The sequence below is a fragment of the Neophocaena asiaeorientalis genome, unplaced genomic scaffold (genome assembly GCF_003031525.2).
Source record: "Neophocaena asiaeorientalis asiaeorientalis breed wild unplaced genomic scaffold, Neophocaena_asiaeorientalis_V1.1 scaffold49, whole genome shotgun sequence".
NCBI classification, from domain to species: Eukaryota; Metazoa; Chordata; class Mammalia; order Artiodactyla; family Phocoenidae; genus Neophocaena; species Neophocaena asiaeorientalis.
This window is the reverse complement of record NW_020172456.1, coordinates 3,557,012-3,581,246: the sequence shown is the minus strand read 5'-3', so window position 1 is coordinate 3,581,246 and position 24,235 is coordinate 3,557,012. Positions and strand designations below refer to the sequence as shown.

General features: G+C 52.2%; 1 protein-coding gene across 1 annotated transcript in view; it reads left to right on the top strand.

Annotated features, from left to right (window-relative positions):
• ESRRB (estrogen related receptor beta) overlaps positions 1 to 24,235 on the top strand; it is a 176,104-nt gene that overhangs the window by 21,368 nt on the left and 130,501 nt on the right. The window lies entirely within an intron of this gene.

Here is a 24,235-nt window from a genome sequence, read left to right as displayed (position 1 = left end):
CGCTTCCCACGGCGGGGGAGTGACACGGTTTGTCAGTCCCCGGCAGGGCAGCAGCCACCAAGTGGCAAGGCATCCAGACTTTCCACGGCTCAGGGAGGGGCCCTGGATTCTGAAGAGGCTCTGGGCTCAGGGAAGATCACGCTCTATTACCCTCTGGGGCCTGAGGGGCTGAGGCTGGGTGGTGGGGCCCCTGGAGCCAGGCCTCTGTCTTCCCAAGGGCTGAACTCTTGGACCTTGACTGTCATCCAGCCTGGACACAGTGGCAGAGGGTGGCCGGTTAGAATGCCCCAAAGAGCTGCCTTATACTTTTGTTGGCAGAACGGTATGGATGACAACTCAAAGACCCCTCCAAGTCTGCAGGGGCCACAGAGGTGGCTGAGTGCATCCCTAAAATGAGGCTGAGGTGACCCCAGGTCGGGTTGCCCCCTTGCTCAGTCTGGTGCACTCTCCCTGACCCATTTCTCCCACAGTGAGCAGGGCCTGGGAATAAAAGTTTGGAGAGCCCCTCCCTGGCAGCCGTGGCCTGGGTAGTCAGGTGGCTTTGTGAGGGATTCAGAATTCCAGCTGAGCTTCCATCTGAAACCAAATACAGGTAGAGAGGCAGGAAGGGAGGGTGAGCCCAGTGGGGGAAACAGCATGGGCAAAGGCACAGGGGGAATCCTGGGACTGGGGGTGAAAGGCGTCAGGTCTTGTGGGAGGGGGGATGGGTGAGGGGGCGTGCTGAGGACTCCCGGGAAATTCTGGGAATGGAGGGGGAGGCCGGCCCATGGAGGGCCTGACTGGCAGCCGAGGGCTCCGTCTTCATCTCTTGTGCCCCCAAATTAACAGCACAGCAGCCCTGCTAGAGAGCCTGTGGATGGCCTTGCCCTACCCTGGAGGAGAGGTGTTAGGGTAAACCCTCAGCTTGGAACTCAAGGGAAATGGCCTGGACCGGAACAGGGACCTCCAGGGGGCCAAAGGGAGAGGGATAGGCTTTCCCAGACTCCTCCCTCTCCCCTGCAGCTGCAATCTCAAATCCGCCAGGTGGAACTTGTCAGGGGACATTAGAAATGGACCAGCCCTTGCCTGCCTACTCACTGGCCTGCCTCTGAGCTGAACGTTTCCCCTGGCTGTAGTGCCCTGTGGTGGCCACCCAGTGGCTAGGATCGTGGGCTCTGGAATCAGAAGGCCTGAGGTCACATCCTGGCTCCATCCGCTATTCACCTTTGCGTGCCTCCGTTTCCTTATCCATAAACTTGGGATGAAAGAGTCCCTATCTCATGTGAGTTAATACCTGTGAGGTTCATAGCACAGAGCTGGCTGTGGTGAGGACTTCAGCCATCTAGTGCCTGCCCTTAAAGACATAGGGGTGGGAGTAAGAGGTACAAACTACTAAGTATAAAATAAATAAGCCACAAGGATATATATTACAGCACAGGGAAGAGAGCCGATACTTCATAATAACTATAAGTGGAGTATCATCTTTAAAAATTGTGAATCGCTATGTTGTACACCTGAAACTTATTTAATATTGTAAATCAACTATAGCTCAATGGAAAAAAAAAAGACATAGGGGTGGAGAGGGGGACATGTGAGGGTCTGGGGAGGGAGCTTCATGCCCCTGCTTTCACCCAGTTTTTTTCCTTGCTTGTGAAGCGGGACAGCCGAGGCTGTACTGGGACCGTCCAAGGTCTCAGATTGAAGGATGATGGGAGGGGGTGAGAGGTGGGACGGGGGTGGAGGGGGCGCTGTTGTGCTGGGCAGTACCCGGTCCTCTTGTCCAGGGACTAGAGATGTGGGAGATCTCCACATTGACCTGGAGACGGAGGCCCAGCCTTGTTCCCTCTCAGCCCTGCCCCTGTCTCTGTGCTTCTGATGGAGAGGAGCTGCGGCGGTTCCTAGACCCTGGGGGGCAGGGGGTGAGGGGTGACTCCCTGACTGTGCTGACTGGGAGTCTCCCTGGTCCTAGACTTGGTCTGGCCCACGGAACAGAGTTTAGGAGGCCTGATGCCCAGCCCCCAGACCTCTCAATAATGGGCATTGCCTTTTTTTTTTTTTTAAATATTTATTTATTTATGGCTATGCCAGGTCTTAGTTGCAGCATGCGGGAGCTTCGTTGTGGTGTGCAGGATTTTTAGTTGCGGCGTGCAGACTTCTTAGTTATGGCATGCATGCAGGATCTAGTTCCCCGACCAGGGATTGAACCCAGGCCCCTTGCACTGGGAGCACGGGAAGTCCCTCGATGACCATTGCCTTGGGGCACTGTGGCTTTGGTCCCTGCCTCTCAAACTAGCTTAAGAGTCAGAAAAATCAAAGAGCCAGTCTTGCCTATACCCCCTGCCCCCGCCAATTTACAGATCATTCTTTCAGCAAATATTCACGAAGCATCTATTTTCTGCATAGCGGGAGAATCCAGTGTTACACAAGTAAGTAAGAGGATGGTTGGGGCAGCCTCTCTCTGAGGATGGAGACAGCTTCTCTGAGGAGGTGACAATCAGCTTCAGCCTGAGTAACTGGGAGAGAGCTAAATTAGGATCTGTGTGGGCTAGAGCAGTGTTAGCCAGTGGAACTATAATGCAAGCCACAGACGGAAGCCATTTGGGTAATTTAAATTTTTCTAGTAGCCACATTTTTAAAAAGTCGAAATAGACAAGTAAAATTAATTATATATTTTATTTAACTCAATATATCAAAATATCATTTCAACATGTAATCAATGTAAAAAATTATGACTGAGATATTTTACCTTCTTTTTCTTGTACTAAATCTTCAAACTCTTGTGTCTATTTTACACTCACAGCACTTTTCAATTCAGACTAACAACTGCATTTCACGTGCTCAATAGTCACACGTGGCTAGTGGCTGCTGTATTTGACAGCACAAGTCCAGAGGTTAAGAGTACAAAGTCTGGGGCTTCCCTGGTGGCACAGTGGTTGGGAGTCCGCCTGCCATGCAAGGGACGTGGGTTGGTGCCCAGGTCCGGGGGATTCCCGCATGCCGCGGACCGGCTGGGCCCATGAGCCATGGCCGCTGAGCCTGTACATCCGGAGCCTGTGCTCCGTGGCGGGAGAGGCCACGGCAGTGAGAGGCCCGTGTACTGAAAAAAAAAAAAAAAAGAGGAAAAAGTCTGGAGCCGCTTGCTAGCTGTGTGACCTTGGGCAAGTTGCTAAACCCCTCTGTGCTTTGGTTTCTTTACCTGCAAAATGGGATAGTAATAGACCCTATCCCTTGTAGTTGTTATGAGAATTAAGCTCATAAACATAAAGAACTGAAATAGTGCCTGGCCGGTAGAAAGTGCTATTAGATGTTAGCTATTAATAACAAGAATTAGAAAACTGAGAATAATAAATCTCTGAAGGAAGAGAACTCACTCAAGGCAGAAAACAAACAGCAGAAGGAAGAGTGGAAAGGATGGTGGCCGGGCGGGGTGGTGAGGGGCAGCAGAGGAGGCCAGCAGGGTGGACACCATCAGGACACCATGAAAAGCTTGGTTTCCTTTACAGCTCCCTGAGCAGAGCCTGAGAAACCGGAGGGAAAATTCTAGGGGCTGAGACTTTGCCTGACACCTGTTCCTGTCTCAAGGGCTGGGGTGGGAGCCCCGGGTGGGAGGCCTGGTGTATCCCTCAGTCTTCCCCATCTTGCTCTGACTCTGAAACTGTTGCATGCTTCCCACTCACAGCCGTCTGGGAAGCACCGGGGCGTCAGCTGGAGGGGGAATATTAATGATTCAATTTTCAACCGGGTTCCACTCCAGGGCCTCGCCTGCGACATGCATTTTTAATCATAACAAAACAGAATGACAAAGGGAGTCATTTGCAGCAAGGCAGCCCCTGCTGGCTGGCCCCCCTGAAGGGTCTGCTTAGGGGGTTGTGGGGAACTGGCTTCCCAGCCCACAAGACATTCCCCATTCTGGTGCCAGAACTGTTCCCTGACTTCCTAGAGGGTCTAACTGTGGTGCCAGTCTCCGGCTGTGCCGTGCGCTGCAAGCCATTCTCTCTGGGCTGTGACTTTCTTCCAAAAGGGGGCTACTGGGTTAGGGGAACCAGAAACACTGGGTGCGCATCGGCTAGGGCTGGTAGAAGCTGGGGGTAGCAGAGACTTGACCATCTCCCTAAGGGTTCTGGCTGGTCCACGGCAGGGACAAGGAACCATCGGGGTGGTGAGGGGCCATGTGGGTATGGAGGTTGCAGAGAATTTGACCTGCCCGTCCTCCAAGACCTGGAGTCGTTCTTCTGTCTCTGAGCCTCTGTCACGCTTGGGGTTGGTTACACGGAGCGGGCCTTCTGAGCTGACCTCACTGTGGTGATACCTGGTGATTGGCTGGCCCTTCTCTGAAGGAAGCTGCACCTTAGTTCCCTGTTGGATCACCTTCTGCCATCAGCTGGGTCCTGGCCCATCCTGTTTGGTGACTAGCTTTGCACTGAGTCAGTCTGGAATGCTCTCCCTCGTCCTTCTTGGAATTCTTGAGAGTCCCGCTTGCATCCCATCTCCTCCATGAGCCTTCCCTGGCTGCCGGGCCACAATGACAGTCACCATCAACCAGCTCCTGGTCTCCTTTCCAATCACATTACCCAAGTCTGCACCATCCCTTTGGCACTTTTGCTGCCCTCTGACCGTCCCTCTGTCCATCCTCCCAATCTCCGAGCACCCAGTATGCACCAGGCGCTGTGCCTGCTTGCTCTGTCTAGTGGGGAAGGCAAATGGTCAGCCCCTAAACCTTTTCACTGTAAGGGAAGTGCTGTAGTGGGAGGCAGAAAAGAAGCTGTAGGAACCAGGGGCCAGGATGCTTTAATGTGTACATGCTATTTATTCCACCAGCATTTATGAAAGACCTATCTGTGCCAGGCACTGTGCTGGGTGCTGCAGCTACAATGGTGGAGAAAGCAGCCATTTCTCCACCTTCACAGAGTTTACATTTTGGTGGAGAAGATTAAACAAACCAGCAGGTGTCCCATGCTTCTTTTTGTATCTGCCCTTGTGTCTTGTACACAGCAGGTGCTCAGTAAATGCTTGCTGGCTGGCTAGTTCTCAGTTGCCTAATTCTCAGATTGTGTCACTTTCTTCCCCCTTGCTCTATAGTTATGAGGCTGGTTCCCAGGTTGGGCCTTTACCTACTTCCTGCCAGGAAGCCCCTGTCCTGATTCGGCTAACTCTGATCTCAGGTGTGATAAATTAATAACAGCAACCACCAACGTTTATTAGGCGCTTGTTATGTGTCAGGTGCTAACCACTTTGCCAATACAGGTAATACCATCCCATTTAATCTTTACAACAACTCCATGGAATGGGTACTATTATTCATTTTACCAAAGAGGAACGTCAGGCACAGAGAGGTTAAGTCACTTGTCTGAGGTTGCACAGCAAGTAAAGGGCAGAGCTGGGAAAGAAACCCAGGCAGCCTGACCCGAGTCTGTGCTCTAAACCATACTGGGTCGCCCTGCAGCTGCCTACTATCATATATAAAATAGGTCAGAAAGACCTTTTCACCCCATTTGCAGAAACGTGCTGCCTTTTAGTTGACAGCCATTGCTAGCTACTTCTAGGCTGTGCACCACACCCTCCAGGAATCACAGAAGGCCTTGCTGGGAGGCCTCAGAGGTCCTCTTCTGCACCTCTCTCATGTTTCAGCCAAAGGAACCAAGGACCAGGGACGGGAAGGGACGGGTCCAAGGGCTTAAGACCAAGTCTTGACTGAATGGGCCTCCTGGCCCAGGCTAGCCTCAGCCCTGGGCTGACTTCCTGAGCATTGTTTTACAGGGGTTAGTAGACCGGGGGGTGGGGGCGGACAGCTGATCTCAGATGGAGAGGGAAGAAAGGCCTGTGAGCAGCCCCTGACCCCTTGAGTCTGCACCTGCCTCTCAGCAATCTTTGAACTCCATCGACCCTTATTCCTGGGCTCTTGGGCCCACCGCTGTCTGCCCTCCTCACCCTATGCCCCCATTTCATAGCCGGCGCCTCCCCCCTCCTTTCCACTGTCTTGCCCCTGGGGTGCCAGTCAGCATCAGCCCATGCTTCTCCCCATGTGGCCCAGGGCAGGAGTGGGAGTAGGGAGTCTGCCCCAAGGACCCTCCTCGCTCTTCATGCCTCCCAACACATGCGCTAGCCTGTCCTGGGTGTGGGGATGCAGTAGTGAACAAGACAGACGGAAGTCCCTGCCCTCGTGGATCTTACATTCATGTGTGTTGGGGGGTGGGAGGGAGCAGATCAAAACAAAACAGAACCAAACCTAAGATAAGAAATGCAGTTAGCATATTAAATAGGTAAGTATATGGAGAAATAGGAAAACGAGGGAGCTGGAGAGCCCTTACTGCAGTTGAGTAGAGACCTGAAGGAGGTGAGGGAGGGTGCCCTGCGAAAGTCCAGAGAAGTGTCAGGAATAGGGAGCAAGTGCAAAGGTCCTGAGGTCGAAACGTGCCCAGTGTGTTCAAGGCACAGCAAGGAGGCTGATAGCTGGCGTGGAGCAAATGAGAAGCGTGGAAAGAGATGCCGTGAGAGAGTGAACCTCAGAGAATGAATGGACACCCTCTGATGCCATTGACTGAAGGTGTCAATGAGAGACAGAAATCACTTGCAGTGACCCTGAGGCTGCCTGTCCAGTGGGTGGGAGTAGAGGACTCTCACCATGGAGTCAGTCTCCCTGAGCTGCCCATTAATGATTGGCTCAAGACATACGAGAGGGTCTGTGAAAACCACTGGCAGGTAGAAAAAGTACACAGTGGTAGTAGTTTCTGTCCTTCCAACCCCTGCTTCTTGACCAAGGGAGTTCTAGAAAAAGACTGGTCCACTTTCACCCCTTGTCCTCCTCTTACCTTCCATGGTACTGTGGGCGGAATCTGTAGAACTTTCTAGGGAATGGGTTATGGGGAGTGTGTTGAGGTGGGGGCAGGTGCTTGACTTTTTGTCTGGCCGAAGCTCCATCACCTGGAATTCTTTACAATGGAAATGATCTTTCTCTTCACTCCGGGAAAGGACTCTTCCAAGGTCCTGTTCCCAAGCTGCGCTAGGAAGGAGGCCTCAGTCAGGCAATGACTTTGCTAGGAACTTATGAGCTCCTGGTCGTTGTTTTGAGGAGACTGTACCCAAGGGACACTCAATGAACACAGCCTCATTATTTATCACCCCATCCTGCATCCTGCGTCTCCTGCTTGCCCGGAAGTAGGAGGCCCTGATGTGACATGTCCCCTGTGGGGAGCGAGCCACGGGGCTAAGGCTATTTTGCCCAGTGGAGACTGAGGCTTCTGCTTCCTGTGGTTACGTTGCCCCTCCTTCCCGCCTCCAGCCGCCTCTCTCAGATTTAAGGGCAGGTTTTATTCCCGAGCTGCCTGAGGGCTCCTCTTTCTGATATCATTAAAGGCTCCGTAATTCTCCCCTCATTAATGATTGGCATATTTTTACCTCTCACTAAAGGAGCTTCAGGGCGACTCCCGGGGGCCCTACTCTCCGAATGAAACAATTTCATCCTGCTCCAGAAACGCATTAAAAAGGTTTGTCAGGATCTTATCACCAGTTAGAGAAAGCTAATCAAATTACTTCTATTTATTAGCTGGTACAGCACTGTGTCATCCCATGAAGCGCCCGCCTAGGTGGGCAGGAACAGAGAGTACCCTGGCTGCTGGAAGAGGGCACTGCTGGATGCCCGGCCTGCGGCTCAGCCCCTCTGCCCCCCGGCACCTCGGCACCAGCCCTGCCTCACAGGAGAGCCAGGCTGAGCTATTGGCACACCTAACTGCAGTCACCTATTACTCAAGCGTGATGGCCCCTTGCGGGTACCTGCGTATTCTCATAGACAAGAGGGCGCATCTGAGCCCCACACTGCCTGTCCTTGGCAGAGCTGGGAAGGACATTGCAGTGTATTTATAAGAACACATGCACTCTCCCCTACTTTGGGAGAGAAGAGTATAGACTATTTTGTTTTCCTTTCGGGAATAGGGTTTAAAAAAAAGAAAGAAAGAAGGAAAGAAAATAGTGTTTTTAAGAAAACAGTACAGAAAACAGTATGTATCTACCACCCCAAATCAACGATTGATAATATGTTGTTAAAACAGGAAACATATATAACAACAGAATTCACATTTCGGGTAAGTTAGAGACTCCTTTGTGCCCATCCTCCGGTTCCCTTATTCCCCACACTCCCTCCCCAGTGACAAGTATCATGAATTTATTATGTATATTTCTAGGCTCTTAAAAATTCTTTAAAATAACGTATGTGTGTCCAAGGATGGTACAGTCTATTGGGAACTGTTGCTCATTTCCACTCTGTAGCACCATGGGTGTCAGCCGGCATGAACTGTGGCATCAAGTTGCAGCTTGCAGCTCTGTGACCCTGGGCAAGTAACCTAACTTCCCTATGCCTCAGTTTCCCTACCTCTAAATTGGGGATAATAACAGCACCCGCCTGCCAGGGTTTGTTGTGAGGAAGAAGTGAGATAACAAACGCGCTGGGCCATGTGCCTGGCAGGTGGTGAGTGCTCGCAGATAAAGGACGTCATCATTAACATCCTCTCTCCCCCTTCCGCTTGCACCTCATGGGGGGGCCCATGTGGTTTCTGGGCTCCACCTCAAGTGTACGTGTTCATGCCCACCCAGCCTGAGGCTGCTTCAGGATGTGTGGTGTCCAATTGTGTGGACGTGTGTGCGCTCTTTGCAAGGAATTCTATGGTTCGCCGTATGGAGGAGGCGGGCTGGGTGGGAGAACTGGGCCAGGCTGGCTGGCGCCTTGGCCCAGCATCCCCTGAGCAGACCCAGGCTGGAGCAGAGGAACAGCCCCCTGGCCTGGCCAGCCCGAGGCAATGCGGGCTCTTCCAGCTGCACAGCTGTCTCCACGACCCCAGGAATGGTTCAAAAGGCCATGCCGCATGCCTCATCACGTCGCACAAAAGGACATATTGATTGGTTTGTAGGAGCATTTCCTGGGGTCCTTTATATCTCTCTCCCTCGCCACCATAATGAAGAGGCTGAGTGCACAGAGGAGGGGAGAGGCCGGCACACATCCATCCGGGTGGGCTTTCTTCATCTTATCAATCAGGACTTTAATTAGACACGTCCGAGAGGGCAGTTCCATCTTGGGGCAGGCGGCAATCTTTATCAAGCATGCCACATCTCTAATTACCGTGTACTGACAGATAACAAGTCGGGGGTAGGGTGGGGAGCCCAGGAGGCAGGGAAAGGACAGCAGGGCCTGGTGAGCAGCTGTTCACCCAAGGAGAGCGTCCTTTCCAAGCAACCTGGAGGGAATCGCTCTGGCCCTGATACCCAGGGGCAGGGGATGTGGCCTCAGATAACAGCCCTCAGAGTGATTGCAGGGATGGGGCATGGGGAATGGCCAGGCCAGGAGATGGACGGGTGTAAGGATCCCCATCTCCAACCCCTGAACTCCTGATACTGGCTTCTTTCTTTTCTATAGCTCTGAATTCCACTTTTGCTCCGTGTTTTCAATGACATAGTAGAAAGAGCAAGGAAGTTCTAAGTTTGAATCCTATGGCTTGGCTACTTGGCTCCATGTCAGTCTGTTTCTGTGACCTCAGACAAGTAGCTTATCCTCTCCGGGCTCACTGCGAACTGGGGATGGTCGCACCACTCGTGGCATTGCTGTGGCCGTGAACTGAAATGTGTCCAGGTATGCGTGTTTCCCTCCTTGCCTGCCTTTCCGTCCTTCCCGTCCATGTGGTGAGCAGCTTTATTTAGGGAGTGGGGACAGCTGACATCATCAAAGGCTAAAGACAAAGCCTCCTGCCATTCCGAGGTGAGTCTGTTGCTCAGCAGTGTTGAAAATCATCAGGGATGGTGGAGCTGGGGGTGGAAAATGAGGTACAGAGCAGCAGGCTGGTGAACTCTGCCTCGGGTGAGGCCCGCTGCCTCCGAGGTGACAGGAGGAACACACGTAGGGTCAGGGACCTGAATTGGAATGCTTGCACTCTTATGAGTGTATTTAATTGTTTATTATTTCCAAGCCTCAGTTTCCTCATGAGAATGGTGTAATCACCCCTCCCTCCAGGGCTGGGAGGTTGGCACATGAAGTACCCAGACTCGGCCCAGCCCTGCACCCAGGTAGCAGCTTGGTGGGTTAATTGAGATTGAGGTTGCCCGACCCCGCTCTAATCCACACATGCCTGGTGCTTTCAGAGACCTGCCGTTTCTCAGAAGAGAGGGCTGCATGGTGCTCACTTGTCTAGACATCATCCCAGCTCTTCGTTCACTGGTTCTCAGGCTGGGGGCCTCCTGTCCTGATGGCCCCTACCCTCATACCACATTCGGGCCTCTTTCACAGATACGTCAGATTCACACCCCTTTGGCCAGGCCTCCAGTAACCAGCTCCTGTGGTCACTCCCCGTGGCCTCCTGTCCCACAAGGCCTCCCAGCTCTCCTGACACCATTGAAACCTTGTCCCCAGACCCCAGCAGCCAGCGCTTCTCTCTCAAGAGACTTGGCTTTAAAGCTTTCACATGCTTCTGGCCTCTGGGGTCTCAGGCCAAGTCCCAGGAAGGTACAGGCCCTGGGGTTCCCAGGGTAGAGTGGGGAACAGAGGCTCAACGCTAGCTCTTTACGAAGTATTTAATTGATCAAAACAGCCTTTCTAGACCGAGATCTTAATCCCTGCTCAGATAGGTGAATAAACTCACCCACTGTCTCTCAGAACCAGAATTTGAACCTAGTTCTGGAGGTCAAGTTGATCTTCTTTAAACTACTCAGACGGGCAAGTGAGAACATTCAAAACTGAATGAGACTGGGCACCACAAGCTCGGGGATAATCTGAAAGTGTCCCTAGGCGATAATTCTTGTGAGATGCTTTTAACAAACTAAGACTCACCTTTCCCTAAACGGACAGCCCCAGGTCTGTTGGAGAATGGCATAGAAGGTGGCGCTCTCAGAGGCAGAGTTTATGGCCCCTGAGAGCGCCCCGTGAGGCCGTCGGCCTGGTTGACGCTGGGCATGGGCTGACGGGGACCCCAGGGTGGAGTTCCAGAATGCCAGGCTGGTTGGGACATGAGAGGACAGGTGGTGGAGGTGGCCATGAGGGTGAACAGAAGGGCAAAGCTCAGCCTCGTCTTAGAGATGTCAGGACGTATGTGTGGGGGAGGAGCTAACACACGGACCCACCAGGGAACAGCAGAGGGCTCACTGGACGGCAGAATGGGCATTCACGGGAAGGAGCGGGCCCCTCTGCCTCTGCAGATCACACATCTTTCAGAAGAGGTGGCATCCTAGCAGGGAAGAATGAACATGGTGAGCAAAGGTGGGGGGGTCGGGGAAAACTCGGCAAGAGCCCTAAGCAGGCCTGCAAGCAAAGCCCACTGAGCTCCAGGCCTTTCCAAGACCAGGAAAGCACTGCCGATCACAGAAAAGGCATCCCTTCCCCCGACACATAACACGTTCCACATGCCTCCACCTGCATTCTTCCCCAGTCACCGGCTACCCTGAGAGGTAGGTGATAGGATCATCCCCATTAATCCAGATGAGGAAACAGGCGCTTAGGAGTATGGTCTATGGGACCAAAGAGTCCTGGTTTGAATCCGGTCCACCTGAGCTTTGATTTTCTCATCTGTAAAATCGGAAGAGTAACGTTCATGCCACAGAGTTGTTAGACAGCTGTTACTTAGCATATTTTCTGGCTCAGAGAAAGAACTATAAATAGTAACTGCCTGGATTCTTCATTCATTCGTTCATTCATTCATCCATCAAGAAAATACTTGTCAAGCACCTACTGCATGCCAGGCACGGTACCAGGTCCTGGGATCATAGCAGCAAACTTGACAGCCAAGTTTCTACTCTATTTTTTCTTTTATAAATTTATTTATTTATTATTATTTTAATTTTTGGCTGTGTTGGGTCTTCGTTGCTGCATGTGGGCTTTCTCTAGCGTGGTGAGCAGGGGCTACTCCTCGTTGCGGTGTGTGGGCTCTAGGCGCATCGGCTTCAGTAGTTGTGGCACGCGGGCTCAGTAGTTGTGGCATGTGGGCTTAGCTGCTCCGTGGCATGTGGGATATTCCCGGACCAGGGCTTGAACCCGTGTCTCCTGCATTGGCAGGCAGATTCTTAACCACTGTGCCACTGGGGAAGTCCCCCAAATTTCTGCTCTTGAGGGACTTGTGTTCTAGTGGGGAGGTGGGAAGTGACCAAGTAAACATAGAGTGAGATCCCTGCGAAGTGGAATAATCGGTGAGGAAGGAATTAAACAGGGTGGTGGGGAGATAGTGGCTGGAGAGACGGAGAGATCGTCTAGATCCCAGGGTATGCAAAGAAGGCAGCTCAGGACTTCTTGACCTTAGCGGGAAGTGTGAGAATGGCCCAGTCATGCCAAGAGCAGCCCAGGTAGAGGGAACAGCACGTGCAAAGGCCTGGGGTCCTGAGAACAGAAATGTGTGGCGCACAGTGAGGCAGAGGGTGGTCCAAGAGGAAGTTGGACAGATGGACCCACAGGGCCTCGTAGGTCGTGGTTAGGAGGTGGTGGTTTATTCTAAGCACAGTGTGAACTCCTGGAGTGGTTTTAAGGACGGGAGAGGTGGTGTGATGCAGTGCTTGAGAGCATGGAATCTGAAGCCAGGCTACCTGGATCCGAGTCCTGTGTAACCAGCCCCTCCCCAAACTTAGTGTTTTAAATCAATAAAAATCATTAATTTTGCTCACAAACCTGAAACGTGGGCGAGGCATGGGGAGAATGGTTTGTGGCTGATCTGTGTACATCAAACTGGGCCGGAGCTAGAGTAGATGGCTCACCCACGTATCTAGCAAGTGGTGCTGGCTACTGGCTAGACTGTCAGCTGGGGGCCTCAGGCCCTCCCCACGTGAGCCTCTGCTGCTTGGGCTTCCTCACAGCATGGTGCTTGGGTTCCAAGAGCAAATAATCCAAGCTGACTGGCTGCTTCTGATCTGGTTTTAGAAATCATGCGTCATCACTTTTGCCTCATTTTATTGACTAAGCTGGCCACTGGGGCCAGCCCAAACTCAAGGGGACAGGAATCAGACTCCATTTCATAATAGGAGGAATAGTAAAGAATTTAACTATGTACCAGGGGGTACCATGTACCAGGGAGTTTGGAGAGGTAGGTTAGGTCAGAGATAGATCAGGCAAAACCTTGTCAGTCATGGTAAGGTGTTTTTATCTTATTCTAGGTGTGATGTGAAGTCATTGGGTGATTTTAAATGGGGGTGACAGCAAATGTGGTGGGTGATAGCATGCATTCTTAGAATTAGGCTGCCTGGATTTCAATGCCTGTACTAATTAGCTGTGTTACTTTGGATATGTTTCATAGCTTCTCTGGGCTCAGTTTCCCCACCTATAAAATGGGATTAGTAACAGTACCTACCTCAGAGGATTGTTGTGAGGATGAAATCAATGTAACTCTTGCTTGTAAAGGACTAGAACAGTGCGTGGCACATATGATGTGCTCAAAACCTGCTCTGTTACCATTAGAGCTATGCTTTTAAACACTTGCTCTGGCTGCCATGTAGGGAAGGCATTGCAGTGTGACTTGAGTAGGATCAGGGAGGCTCAGTTAAGTGGTGGAGCCAAGATTTGAATTTAGACCTTTCAGGTGCTCTGCACACATGCGTCTCCTTAGGTATTTACTGTGTGCAGGATACTGTCTGTGTTTGTTTCCTAGGGCTGCTGTAACAAAGTACCACAAACTGGGTGACTTAAAGCAGCAGACATTTATTCTCTCACAATTCTGGAGGCTGGAAGTCCAAAATCAAGGTGTCTGGCAGGGCCATGCTCCCTCCGCAGGCTCTAAGGAAGGATCTGTTCCATGTCTCTCTCCTAGCTTCTGGTGGTTGCCAGAATCCTTGGAGTTCTTGGCTTCTAGATGCGTTACTCCCATCTCTGCCTCTGTCCGACATGGTCTTCTCTGTGTGTCTGTGTTCCCGTGTCCAGATTTCCCTCTTCTTATGAGGACTTTAGGGCCCACTGTAATCCAGCATGACCTCCCCTTAAGTTGATAACATCTGCAGGGACCCTGTTTCTAAATAAGGTCACATTCACAGGTGGACATGCATTTTAGTGGTACAGCAGTCAGTACACTGTCAGGGCTGTTTTCGGGGCTAAAATGATAGAATAGCTGCAGATCCTGCCCAAAAGATGAAGGAAACCTGCTTCATGGATAACTGTCACACCTGGTGGGGAACTGCTATATGGCCTAAGGGGGAAGTTAACAGCCCTGCTGAGACCCTAGAACCCGGCCTTTCTCAGTACCTCCAAGGCCAGACCCTGAAATGACTCCACCAGCCAGGACAAAACACTGGTCTCCTGGGTCCAGGAGGCGGAGAGGATAGGAGCTTTTTATCTGCCGGAGGGACTCCTCTGGGGCCAGGCCAGGGCGCTAGTTGCTCGGTGAGCTGGCAGGGAAAGCTGGCTACCAGGCCAGCCCTTCCCATGTCCCAGCAGCCGGCTCTGCTGCCTCTGGGGCCTGGGGTCCACATGGCCAGGCCCTGGGGGCGTCTTCCCGGCCCCTCCTACAGGCTGTCCCCGACCAGGCTGAGCCAGGCCCTGCACAGTCTGAGGAATGTGCCCGGGATCAACCGGGATTCCGTAATTGGACCGTTGTTCTTTCATTTTGCCGCGTCGTAGCATGCGGATTACAGACACCGCACGCTATAGATTTCCTGTCAGACCTCATGAATCAGGCCCCACTGTCTTATTTACCACTGGCCAGCGGCTATGAATATCATCGCCCTCAACACTCGCTCACAGGCCCATGCTAGTGCACCACTGCCCACAGAGCTGGCCTGTGCTGGGTCTCCAGCCACCTCGACTGGGGAGGTAGCAGGAGGGAGCCTTTCCCCTTCTGCCTCCCCGCCCCTGCCCCGTTCCCTTTGGAACAAGCTAGAGGCCTGGTCGCCCAGGCAGCAGCCTTGCTCTGGAAGGAGATGGTTTCGTTCAGACTTTATTTTTTCTCATCCAACTTGGGCTTATTGTCTGTGGACTTAGGGAGGGGTCCAGCCTCTAGACTAGCCTGCAGTCAGTCTGTGCCCGTCCATGCCGGCAGTGAGAAAAGATGAACATCGTGCTCGGGCCCTGGGGCCAGAGAGATGGGGCTTAAATCCCAGTGAGGTCCCTCACCACTTATGCAACCCTGCCCTGGTTACATGTTCCCTGAGTCCTAGTTTCCTCATCTGTAAAATGAAGTAATAATAGCACTCATTCATGAATGTGTGTGTGTGTGTGTGTGTGTGAGAGAGAGAGAGAGAGAGAGAGAGAGAGAGAGAGAGAGAGAGAGGAAGAAAGAGAGGAGAGTAGGGTGGGGTAGGGAGAGGGGTAACTAAGAATTCATGTGAAGCACTTAGCACAGTAGCAGGATAGATGCTCTTAGCTATTATTATGGATGCTTAATGCTACTGCAGGCATGTCATAGATACTGAGCCAGCTCACTAATCTGCCCAGCAGCTCTTCTAGGTGGGTATGGCTCCATTTTGCATATAAAGAACTCAAGCCTCGGAGGGGCTAAGTAATTTGTCCAAAGTTGCATAGCTAAAAAACCAAACAAACAAACAAAAACAAAAAATTAAGGGCTTCCCTGGTGGTGCAGTGGTTGAGAGCCCTCCTGCCAATGCAGGGGACACGGGTTCGTGTCCCGGTCCGGGAAGATCCCACATGCCGCGGAGCGGCTGGGCCCGTGAACCATGGCCACTGAGCCTGCGCGTCCGGAGCCTGTGCTCCGCAACGGGAGAGGCCGCAACAGTGAGAGGCCCATGTACCGCAAAAAAACCAAAAACAAAAACAAAGTTGCATAGCTATTAAATGATGGAGCCCGGACTCAAAGCCAGCTCCATCTGGAGGTGGCTACGTGCCAGGGTATGTCCATTAGGCCCACTTTGAAGTGAAGGACTCCAAGAAAACAGTTCAGAAGCAGTCTCTTTGCCCCACTGAGTCACCACCCACTCAATTGCCAAAGCAGCGGCTCCTTCCCTCCCCTCTCCTGCCCATGCAGGGGCTGTTCAGATGGACGTTTCTCCTCCTGTGGAGCTTAAACCCTGATCTTGCTGCTCAAGGCTAGTGGGGGGTCAGGGGTGGAGCTTATTAGATTTTTGCTTTTTTTGTACAGAGTGTCTATACGACTTATAGCATGTGCATCAGGCTGTGAGCTTCAGAGATTATGCACTATGTGTGTCTAGTTCACTGATCTCCCTACACCTGAAAACTCGGCAGGAAGTATCTGGGTGGTTGGATGGATGGATGGATATGTCCCTACCAGCTTCCTAAGAAAAGCGTCTGGGTACTTTTTAAACTAAATATGTGCCACATTTCCCATTGGATCTTTCTTGTCCGATATCCTTAGTAACAGCCACTTCAAGGTGGCACATACCTGGAAAAATCATCATTAAAATGCAAATTTCTCTGCTTCAATTTATCTTTCCTTCTTTCTGGCTGCATTTGGTCTTGGTTGCTGCGCGTGGGATTTTTCTCTAGTTGCGGCGAGCGGGGGCTTCTCTTGTTGCGGAGCACGGGCTCTAGAGCGCAGGCTCAGTAGTTGCGGCACACGGGCTTAGTTGCTCCGCGGCATGTGGAATCTTCCCGGAGCAGGGCTTGAACCTGTGTCCCCTGCACTGTCAGGTGAATTCTTAACCACTGTGCCACCAGGGAAGTCCCCTCTGCTTCAATTTAAACAGAGACGCTGGCTCCCGGCAAAGAAAACACCAATGACCTTCTCCGACCCCTCCTCCCTGGCCCGAGTGCAGGGCTGGACTGGCCTCCGGGGAGGGTCTGGATTGCTGGCCCCCAGAGACTTGCAAGGGGCTGGACTTGGAAGACAACAGGAGTCCTCCCAGCAGAACACTGTTCCATCACATCCCCACAGGCTGATTTCTCACTTTTCTCTCCTCATGTCTTCAAAACACAAGTCAGGAAAGGGGACTAAGGCTTCCATTTTTTCTGGGCTGGTCCCCAGTCACCTGTGCTAGACCCCAGAATCATTTTTAGCTAACTTCATTTTTAAAGGCGGTGCGGTTCCTGAGAAAGCAGGTCACTTTGTCTCTCCGAGCCTTGATTTCCTGATCCATAAAATGGGACTAAAAATATCTGTCTCATGGGGACGTTACGGAGCTTGGAGTCCTTGATGCTTCCCCAAGCTTGATGCTTCTAGGATAAAGGATCATATTCCATGTCTTTTGTGTCTTCCCAGGCACATAGAGTGTATTAAATAAGTACGGGTGATTGATTACGGAGCTGTTAGTTGCCACCTGGAGCTTCGGGAGTTCTAAGCATAGGTGCTTTGGCTGGGGCCTGGATATGACCCCGTCAATGTGTGTATTAGGCCCCTTTTGTCTGGGAAGGTAGACATATTCCTTCCTTCCCCCAGAAGAGAAACTTCCATGGAGTAATAAGATCGGCCTGGCAGATAATGTTTGAGTGAGAGGCATCCTCACCTCAAGGCCTGTTTGGTGAGTCATCTCCAAACAAGCCCCCTCCCCGCTCCCCCGCAAAAGCTTGTTCTGTGCCCAGAGGAAACGCTTCATCCTCAAATGTAATTGTGTCTGAGGAGGTGTCCTCCTCGACCAGGCGGGTCACGGAGCCCACGAGTGAGTCAGCCCATCCGGGCGGAGTTAATTAAAGCGGGGAGGGCTGGCAGGGGCCGCCAGAGGGGTCTGCTGCAGCAGGAGATGACTCCCAGCAGGCACTGGGCCCAGTGCAGCTGGGCTTTTGGCTGTGGTCTGCTGGGCTCCAAAGGGTGCAAGGGGGCCATGGTAACAATGGGGGTGATCCAAGTCTAGGCAGGGAGATGAATCCAGGGGGCGATGGAGGCCTCCTTGGCTCTCCAAATTAGCTCAACACTTTGGCTTAATATTGGCTGTTTCCACTGTCCTTTGGATTCTGTACACAATATTCACAAATAATCAAGAATTCCCTGTGCGTTCTCTGTGCCCAGAGAGATGGACTGGTCTGGCGGGGAGGGGGTAATTCTCTTCGACTGCTATTCACCCACGGAGGTGTGGCCTCCTGACAGATGCCCAAGATGTCCAGGGCCTAGAATGGTACCCGCACATTGTAGACACTTAATTGACAGCTTTGAATGAATGAATGAGGTTTAGGCTCTCCAGTTGGGGTTTATCTTGGCTGCCAATAGCTGGGTAGGTTGTAAGAGAGGAATGAAAGAAAAGAGTTGTTAGAGGCAAAGAGAGAGACGCATCCTCTAGAATGTAAGTTCCACAAAGGCAGGATGTTTCCTCTGTTTTCTCACCACTGGGTCCCTTAGCACCTAGAACAATACCTGGTTCAGAGTAGAACTCCTTAAAGGTTTGTTAAGTGATGAGTGAACCAAGAAGGAAGGAAGGGAGGGAGGGAGGAAAGAAGGGAAGGAGGGAGGGAGGGAGGGAGGGAAGGAGGGAGGGAGATGGGGGGAAATCCATGCAACAGGGTAGGCCTAATGAAAAGCGGCAAGCTTGGTGAGAGCGGTACCATTCTTCCTCTATACCATCCTTCCATCCTCACCCCATTCCTTGGGCACCTGTTCATGGGGAAGACAAGTGTTCTCTTAGCAAATGATGTGGAGATTTCTTATCTGCCTCCTTACCCTTGCTGCCACCCACCAACCTGCTCTGATTTCTGAAATATCCACCCCAGGGGAGGTTCCAGCCAAGAGCTGTCCCCAGTCCCAGGCGGACACGTAAATGGAATCTCTGCTCCTTTCCTTCCCACGTAAGGTGGGCGGGACAATTCGGAAGGACCCTCTACTCCTCCCTGAAGCATGTGTTCCCTCAAGCCAGCTGGGGCTGCGGGCAGGGCGGTCCACGTGCCCAGCTTCTGTTGACTGAGGAAGGCATTGTGCTAGGCCAGCCCCGCCCTGCGAAGTTAGCTGTCTCCTGGAGCTGCATCTGAAAACCTGTCTGCCCAGAAGGGGGTTCGCTGAGCTGCAGGGCTGCAGGGAGATTCAGAGCGAGCGCTGCCGGGGCCCCAGCCTCCCAGGATAGCAGAAGCCACTAGGCCCGTATGTATCGGCAGCTTCACAGTGGAGGACGGGGTCCCTCGTAGTTTTCAGATCTGGCACTTCGTGCGTTTCCAAACCAGAATATTCTAAGCCAAGAGAGTCAATATTCTGCCTCCCAGAACCTGGAGCTCTCAGGTGAACCAGGCACAATGACAGCTGTCTGAAGGCACTTTGTAGGGCGGCTGCTGAGTGAGAGGGTCTGGGCCACGTGTGACTCCCCATGAGGCTCGGGCCCTCTGTCTGCCACTGTCGTGGGCCACCTGGACACAGCTGGATGAACTGGCATGATGCCGCCTCTCCCTCTGCCCCTCCCCTCTCCAGGAATCAACGAGCGGTACAGCAGTAACTCGGGGGTTTGGCGATGCTGAGTGAGGCTGGCAGAGCTGGGGCTGGCAGATGAGGTGCGGGCTCCCAGGCACACCTGCCTGCTATCTGCCCTGCTATCTGCCAACTGGAGGCACCTTTGCCATCCTGGTGGGAGCCGTGGGCTAGTTCAGACAGGTAGAGGACAGCAACGCTGAGACCACAGGCTTGGGATTGATGCCATCGCAGCCAGTGAGCTCTATACCAGGAATACCCTGACCCTGATAGTTGTGAGGGTGGAGTGAGGCAAACAGTGGGCGGATAAGCCAGGTTTAACCCCATTAATGGAAAAAAAAAAGAATTAATACTATTATAGTAGTTTCCTAGGGCAGTAACAACGTACCACACACTGGGTGGCTTAAAACAGCAGAAGTTTATTGTCTCACAGTTCTGGAAGCTAGAAGTCTGAAATCAAGGTCTCAGCAGGGCCATGCTCTCTCTGAAACCTAGAGGGGAGAATCTTCCTTGCCTCCTCCTAGCTTCTGGCGATGGCCTGCAATCCTTGGAGTTCCCTGGTTTATAGCTGTAGCGCTTCAGCCTGTGCCCCCCCGTCACATGGCGTTGCCCCCTCATGTGTGTGAATGTGTGTGTCTGACTGTCTCCTCTCTCCTTATAGGGACACGAGTCATATTGGATGAGAGCCCATCCTACTCCACTATGACCTCATCTTAAGTTGATTACATCTGCAAAGGCCATATTTCCAAATGAGGTCACATTCACGATACTGGGGGTTAGACTTTCATATATCATTTTTGGGGACACCATTCTACCCATAATAACCATCCATGCCCTTCATTCCAGGTGAAGGTCAGGAATATTATCTCATATATGGCACCCTATGCAAAAAGCTTGATTTCCTTTCTGTTCAGTTCACAATTCCTCTTCTCATAAGGCATCTAGAAACAAGAACTAAGTTAATGTCACTGGGGACTCCTATAGCTGATGGGGAATGTCAGCTCCAAGAAAGAAAGTCTTTATCTGTCCTGTTGCCTATTGAGTCCCCAGCACTTAAACAGTGCCTGGCACAAAGTAGGTGCTCAAGAAATGTTTTCTGAATGAATGAATATGGTGGTGGGAAATCCAGAGGCTGTCAGGTTTTAACTGTGTGACCCCACGGAAGTCACTTACCTCCCTGAGTCACATGTAAAATGGAAATAAGAATGAGGACACACAATTCACACATTATTGGGAGTATTGTATGGAACCGATGTAAAGGCATTAATTTGGTTCCTGGCACATAGTAAGTGTTCAATAAATGCTAATTAAATCAGAATCTGTTGGAGGCCATGGTGTGGTCTTTGAGTTTTACAGCTGGAGTGATGCCAACCTGCTGAGTGGAAATGTAGCTACACACTCCTTTTCCACAGGGAACGGTTGAGCTGCTTTAACCAGTGACCTGCTAGTGAGAAAGTGATTAACCCTCAGGTGGAAGGAGGAGAATGGATTGCTAGGGAGATAATGTGATAGAGTGACCCATTAGGGCACAGGCTCTGTCTGTGGCTGCCCCTGGAGGTTCAAATCCCAGCTTTGGCCTTTGCCAGCTGTGCTGAGACTCAGTCTCTCCAACTCTAATGTGGGGAGGTAATAGCATCTATCTCCTGGGGTTCTAGTGAGGATTGACTTGCAGTGACTGTGGCACACAGTGAGAAGTATGTACAGTTAGTATTATTAGTATCACTTTTGTAATTACTCTGCCCTGATTGCTCGCGGCTAGATCCTTGGAAAACCTGACCCTCGAGTTCCGGGCTGACTTCTGGGGACACGGGCTGTCTTTCTGCTTTTCCTCACCCCCAGCGCGCGCACGGCATGCACCTGCCCACCCGCGTCAGCGCCCACTCGCGCCTGACAGCTCCGCGCGCTGTGAGATCCAGTGCGCCCTCTGGTGGCGCTCGGCGGCCGCGCTGAGAGTCATCTGTGGGCACGTTCAGGGCTCTGACGCTTCCTGTGCTCTGAGATGCCCTTGACCGTGGCTTTCGTCCCTGCGGGGGGTCTGTAGGAAAAGCTATGTCTCTCTGCGGCCTCTTTCGCGCACTTGCAGCTGTTCTGGAGGGTCCACGAGCCGAACCGGCCTGGAGAGCACGGAGGGGGCGGACAGAGGGCACCCTCCTCATCCAGAGAGCAGAGCTAAGGGGCTCTTTTACACTCCCCCATCGCACTACTTTTTTCCTTGGTATGATGTTGAAACTGACTGGACAGCTAAAAGGGCCTGATATCTATAAATTTTCCCCTTTGGGGGTTCACCCCATATATCTTGGAATATCCAGCCATCTCCAGCCCCTAAGACTAGGGGATTAGAGTTCCTGCCCTGTTATGTGGATCTATTTTGGCATCCCAGCCTCAGGATTTCATTGTCATCATCTCTAACGTTATTTGGCACTAAGCCCATGCCAGGTGGGGTTCTAAGTGCTTTATGTGCATAACTCCTTTTTTTTTTTTTTTTTTTGCGGTACGCGGGCCTCTCACTGTTGTGGCCTCTCCCGTTGCGGAGCACAGGCTCCGGACGCGCAGGCTCAGCGGCCATGGCTCACGGGCCCAGCCGCTCTGCGGCATGTGGGATCTTCCCGGACCGGGGCACGAACCCGCGTCCCCCGCATCGGCAGGCGGACTCCCAACCACTGCGCCACCAGGGAAGCCCATATGTGCATAACTCCTTTTATCCTGCAAAGAGTCGGACCTAGAGGGACAGTAGCACCTAGGAGGAAACAGGCTCAGAGAGGTTAGTGATTTGTGGAAGATCAAACAGAACAAGGATTTGGATCCTGACAGTCTGGCTCCAAGCTGATGTCGCCACCAACCGGTCCTGCTGACCCCCCGATGAATCCTGTGTCGTGGTGCTGCACCCCTGCCCTTGTATATTTATGCCCCGACCCCTCTCTCTAGAATTCCCCTCCTCATCTCCAGGATGCCCACTTGGCAAACTCTCCTGTGAGTTCTTCCCTGCCTCTCTGTGGGTCCCCTGGACCCCCACTCCCAGCCCCATCTCTCCATATGCCTGTCACCTGTGTTACTTGTTTGCCTCTGCTACTGGGCTCTGGAGATGCTGACAGCTGGGACTATTTGCTGTTTGTCTTTGCTCTGTCAGCACCAGGCACATGGCAGGTGCTCATTAGATGAAGCGAGGCTCAAATAGCAGCTGCCTTCTTCCAGGGACACATCTCACCATTGCCTCTGAAGTGGGGAGGAAACGTACATTAGTCCCATTTCAGAGATGGAAATGCTGAGAGGGTAAGGGATTCAGCCAACTGCACAGAGTGAACCAAACAGGAGATGTTCTTACATAGTCCCTTGTTCTGTGCTCAACTTCTCAGGTCAGAGACGAGTGAGAGACAAGGAAAAGGTGAGGGCCTGATGGAGAGTGGAGGTGTTCGTGTGGGGAGGTCCTGGGCTTTATCTGCCTAGGCCAGGGAGGAGAGAATTTAAAATTAGCACTTGTCTTATTCTCCAGGGTCTCCCCTTGAAAGATCTTATCCTTTGGGTCCATCCTCCTCCCTGGCATGTCTCCTTTCCATGTAGACTTCTGTGCAGGCTGAAGCAGGGACCATGTGACCAAGGCAGTGGGGACCCAAGTAGGGGCTGGAGGAGTTGAGAACCCAGGGCAGCTGGGGGCTGGGATGCTGGGTGTTTGCCTGCTGGGCCCTGGCATGTCTCACTCACTCACTCCCTGTTTAATGACTGCAGTGCTTGCCTCACTCCCCTTTCCCCGCATCCAAGCCTCACCATGTCTCTCTTGGCCACATTACTGTTTGTTTCCTCTGCTCCACTCCCATCGCACTCCACTGAGCCATGTCACTGAGCACTGAGTTTGTGTCTGTGTGGACCATGTCAGGGATTTCTGGGCTAGTCTTGTTTCTCCTGTGCCAGTGGATGCTTCTTAAAGAGAAGAACCAGGTCTTCTGTCCTGTTTGCCTCCCTTCAGTGGCCAGCGCAATGCTGAGCACTAGTAGATGTTTAAGAGAAGGCAAATTGCTTAACTCATCTGAGCCTCAGTCTCCTCCTCTGTAAAATGGGGATAATATATCCATATGTGTGAGACTGGGTATGTCAGTGTACCTAGTACAGGGCCCAGCACACAGGAGGCAAACATTCAATGTCAGTTTCCCATCTTCCCTGTCAAATCAGGCTGGATCAGCCCCCGGCTTCCTGCTCTGACTGGGGGTGAGTAGCACCTTACACCTTGGGCCCTGGTGGCTGGTGTTCAGAGGTTCAAATGCCTTCTCCTTTGTAGTCTTCTTTGCAACTTTGGGGACTAGAAGGGAAGGGCTGGGGACTCCCTGGCCCCAGCAAAGTGGAGGTTGGGTCTCGGTTGTCGCCCCAGCATCCAGCTGGAACACTGCAGAGCTCAAGGTTGAAGTTGCCAGTGTGACTGTCATTGAGTTGACCTGCTTCAGAGCCCCATCCCGCCTCCACCAGAAATGGCCTAATGAATGAATGGGTGGGGGGAGATGGGGATGGGGCTTGGATTTCTCGCTGGGTTCGTGAGTGATGGCGCGAAGGGCATGACAGACACGTCTTACCCTTCTCCACTGGCTGTGTCTTTAAGCCAAAGCGTAGGCTCCCATGGTGTGGACAGGTTTATTGGATGTGTCTGAGTGTTTCCTCATATTAACTCATTTCATCCTCACCATAACCCTGTGAGCTGGGTACTATATTTCTCACATGTTACAGATAAGGAAACTAAGAGAGTCTACCTCTGGAAACTGTGCTCTTTACCACTGTTGTACTGTCTCTGGGTTGACAGGTGAACATTTTAATTTAAACCCCGCAGCCTGATTTCTTCTGGTGCCAGCCCACCTTTTTGGCTCATGGCCTGGTACCAGGGCCTGCCAGTGTCTCATGGCCCCGGGCGAGTGCTCTCTGCTCAGACCTCCCAGCCCTAAGCTCCCTTGAGACTCATCCTACCCTCCTGGCACTGCCTAGCTCTCAAGGGGAAGAGGAGAGTCCCCAGGGGATGAGAATAAGCAGCTCATGAATACGTA